The 4,530-nt window shown below is 40.5% G+C and overlaps 1 non-coding gene across 1 annotated transcript; it reads left to right on the forward strand.

Moving 5' to 3' along the window:
• Positions 1-786: 786 nt before the first annotated feature.
• On the forward strand, positions 787-951 carry LOC116856977. Its single transcript, XR_004380661.1, has one exon. It is a non-coding gene; the product is annotated as a U1 spliceosomal RNA (small nuclear RNA).
• The last annotated feature ends 3,579 nt before the right edge of the window (positions 952-4,530 follow it).

Here is a 4,530-nt window from a genome sequence, read left to right on the forward strand (position 1 = left end):
AGCAGTCATTAGGTAAGAGGTCATAATTACACTAAAGATGAAACAAAGATACATTATGTCTTTGCTGAATCAGCTTTCACTGAGTCCCATGTTACAGCTTTGACACGGGGCTTGTGCTGGAACTAAAAAGTGACAACGGCCCCAGACATTTAGGAAGCCCACTATCGCACAGAACAGGGTGACTGCCTTGTTCATCTTCCCTCAGTCCCCCAAACATTGTCCTTTAAGAAAAGATTCCTCTTTCCAAGATATGGTAATTTTGCTATGTTTTGCAACTCAAAAGAGATGTTCTTTCTATGCAATTCTTACAGTAAATTAATCTCATCTTTCTAAGCAAGTAAGCATCCTGATTTGGAGCAATTCCATGCTCGTGGTTCTTTCATAGAAATATCTCAAAGGGCTTTTCAAAGGGGCATTCGTGCTGTGAGACTACCGTGAAAACTGAATCAAAGGGGGAACCAAAAGTTTCTCTTGCTGACGAGAGAGAGAGAGAGAGAGAGAGAGAGAGAGAGACTGGGTTAGTGGATACCACATTTCCTTCTCTAGACAAAGATAAATCCATGAATAACTGGAAAGTCTCGTGTAATCTGGATTACACATCTACTAACCATAAAGTAAAAAACAAATCACCTGTACCATGCTGTCCAAATGTCACAAATTAAACACGAATACCCAAAATGAAACAGAAAAATCAGAGGTCTTTTTTGTTGTTGTTGTTGTTAAATCAGGGGTCTTAAAATACAGTATATATGGAGGAAGAGGAGAGAAAGGCATTCATGGAAGCAGTTCCATGCCAGCGCACAGGGAGATGCCAGGATCATGAAGGCGGTTTTCCCAGAGGGAGGCTTATCCATTGTGATCTGGATGTGCTGACCCCTGCGATTTCCCCAAATGTGGGAAACTCAGCTGCCTAATTCGTGGTAGTGGGGGCTGTGTTTGTGCTTTACCCTGATGATTCAATGTCCAAAAAAAACTACAGTAAATGGGTTTCTAGCCTGGCTTTCCCATCTCCTGCACGCATGCCCTCTGTCCTCAGTTGTCTTCAGGTTTCTCACGAAAAAAGAGAGCCTTGAGTTCTAAATTTGCTACTCTTCCTCTCAATTCTAAGTCGGGCATCGTGTTACCTTAGCTGTGAGGGTATCAAGTTCTATTTATTTCCCTTATTTTTAGATAAAATTAATATATACATATGATAGAGAATTTAAAAAACACAGATATATGAAAATGATATAAAAAACAAGCCAAACTCTATCTGCCAGTCTCTCCTAGATCCAATATTAATTGTTTTTGGTTCTACTCTTCAGAGTCTTATTTCTCTGCATGCATATATAATTTATTTTGCAAAAAGGGGGTCTGGATCATGTATAAGGTGTTTATACACATTGCTTATTTATACCGTGAGCATGCAGGGATCCATGTCAGGTCTACTGACATCCAGCCTTTTCTGAACATCAACATCTTAACTATAGCTGTAGCAATCCCTGCACCAGGCACACACAGATGCCCACTCAACTTCCACCCTCCCTAGCAGTTAGGGAGTAGCCTGGGTCATCCAGGCTTCGTGGGATCTTTGCGCCTTTCATCTGGCAGAAGGTGACGTGAGGAAGGAGACTCCCTGTGGAATCCATCTCTCGGTACGCACGGCCAAGAGGATGGAGCTTTCAGGAGCAACAGTGGTAGTGGCTCAACGGTAGCATACAGTGTTGGAAGTCAAGGGAAAACTTCCCCGTGTCAGTTAGAAATTGTGGGGCTGTGTCTGCACTAATGACACAGCACGGATCACACATTTTCCTTAGTTGCATGACCTCCAGTCATAATTATCTCACTATCCTAGAGAGCCTATGTGCTGATATCCTTCAGTAAATTCCCTTTATACTTCAAGAGGTTTTTGTTTTTGGTAACTGAAAACTCGAAGAGACACAACTATAATCCTTTGTCAATAGATTCTTAGTGAAAATGTCATTTTAAGGGCAAATATGCCATCAGATACATGCAGCAATAGACCTTTCTTCTTTCATTATCCATTTTTTAAATACAGTTAATGCTGGTAATCTTCCTGGAATGTATTCTGGCATGCAAAATTATTTGAGGCTTTAATATTTTCTCCCAGATATTTAAGCAGTTACCTCAATCACAGTCATTGAAAATGCTTCTACTTCCTGGATATACATCATATATGTCAAGGCTAGCATTTGCCTCCTGGTCTTATAATAATTCCATTATTCTGTCTGTAGCCTTTGGACTTAATACAATAATTTCAAGCATTGCATCCTTTTTTTAAAAAGATTTAACTTATTTGTCAGAGAAAGAGCACACAAGCAGGAGGAGCGGCAGGCAGAGAGAGAGAGGCAGGTTCCCCGCTGAGCAAGGAGCCCCATGCAGGGCTCCATCCCAGGACCCAAGATCATGACCTCAGCCAAGGGCAGATGCTTAACTGACTGAGTCACCCAGGAGTCCAGCACTGTATCCTTATACTGTGCTTTAAAATATGGTAAAGGAGGGGCGCCTGGGTGGCTCAGCGGGTTGAGCCTCTGCCTTCGGCTCAGGTCATGAACCCAAGGTCCCGGGATGGAGCCCTGCATCGGGCTCTCTGCTCAGAGGGGAGCCTGCTTCCCCCAACTCTCTCTGCCTGACTCTCTGCCTGCCTCTTTGCCTGTTTGTGCTCTCTCTCTCTCTCTCTGTGTCAAATAAATAAATAAATAAATATCTTTTTTAAAATAAATAAATAAATAAATAAAATATGGTAAAGGAAATGCTCCCGTGTGATTGTCCTTTGTCCAAACTGTATAGGTCATTTGCACCTGTTTATTCTTCTGAATACTCGTGTGTTTTAATGACTAAGTAAGGTTTCTCGCTGTAAAAGCGTTTAGTTCTTTATGAGTGAGGTGATCTAGAGACCATATAAATTCTGGACACTAGCAATTCAGGATTGGTTGGAAAATGAGAGTCTGGATTATGACTCTTCAACTTTGGTGACACCTGAATTACACAGACTAAGACATCAAAGGAAAAGCTGCAGCTGGCACCCCAAATGCTTTGCTGCTTTCATCTTCAGTTACTTGTTCCTCTTTTCATGCCCACTGGGCTAGCCCTCCAATGCTGCTTTCGTTCGTTCAACGAATCCTTTCCTGCTGCAGGAAGCCCTGAGATGCAGGAGACCTTCCTTAGCAATAGATCTTTGAACAAGTTGCCCTCTGCTGACTGTGACCCTCCCCATCACAGCAGGCTGTCCTCTGGCTCCCTTGAATTTACCAACACAGACTTCTGTTTTGGGGTCATATTCTAATAGGAAATCTTTTGCCATGGCATGACATCTCTGGCTGGATGTGAAACAGTGCAGATAACTATAAATACTGTCATTCAAAGGCCTAGCAAATAATGCTTGATCCATGCCACATCTGAAAATCTCAATGGAGGGCCATCAGTCGGCCTGAATTGCCCTACCTTTAAAAATTATGCTTTTATTTATTTTTTGAAGGCTGGGGTAAAAGAAGTTAAAATCCAATATAATCTCTAATAGAACTGGGACTTTTAGCCCCAGGCCTTTTCTATAATCAAAGGTTCTCACATGCTGGTTCTATTTTAAACATCTGATTAATTATCTCAAGAATTCTAATGACCTCAGATTTTAGTCTCTGCAATCATTTTTGGCACGGTTTAATTATTTATTTAGTAGTTATGATATGCAGAACTGGCCCTGGGAGGATAGGATTGAATAAAATAGCAGAATGAAATCTCCATTTCAAAAACAAATTGTTGAGGAAGAAAAAAAATCAAAGATTTCTGATAACTCCTGTCTTCTTATAATCTATTACGGATATATCTTTTTCATCCAGAAATGGAGAAAGAGCAAATGGTGGATGTCCACTAAAAGTTAAAAAAAAAAAAAAAAGCACTTTCTATTTAGCTTATACACATACTTGAATTTCTTGAAGAAGCCAGAAGAGGGCAGAAGATGCTGTACATAGGATATATTTGCATAAAAAAATCTCCTTTAAATTGAGATCTGAAATCCTATTTCAAAGGAAAGTGAAGGTGCTTTGTGGTAACTAGTTTCAAGAGATCACAGCTCAGTCAGAATGAGGCACATTACGGGATAGGACAATTGTGGGTTTTGGTTTTTTTTTTTTACTTCCAACTCAGCCAGCTCTTCCTAAATTCCTTCTGAACCCAACAGTTTAATGAAAACAGAAAAATAACATTTACTCAGTCACGACATCTGCTACTTACATTAATAATCTTGCTTACATGTATACAGGTGAGGTACTAATATTAGTCCCATTTTACAGACAGAGAAACCAAAGTTTGCAGAGGCTAAGTCACAGATTCATTGTTAAAAAGCTGTAAACCACAACACTTGATTTTAAATTCAAGTAGTTGCATGCTGCTCTGGTCTGAATGTTTGCATCCCCCTAAAATTCATGTATTGGAATCCTAATCCCCAAGAGTGCTGGTATTAGTAGGTGAACCCCTTACCAGGTAATTGGGTTCAGAGCCCTCGGGAATGGAATTCGTCCTCTTACATAAAAG

Source organism: Lontra canadensis, unplaced genomic scaffold (genome assembly GCF_010015895.1).
Source record: "Lontra canadensis isolate GAN:19392208 unplaced genomic scaffold, GSC_riverotter_1.0 scaffold115, whole genome shotgun sequence".
NCBI classification, from domain to species: domain Eukaryota; kingdom Metazoa; phylum Chordata; class Mammalia; order Carnivora; family Mustelidae; genus Lontra; species Lontra canadensis.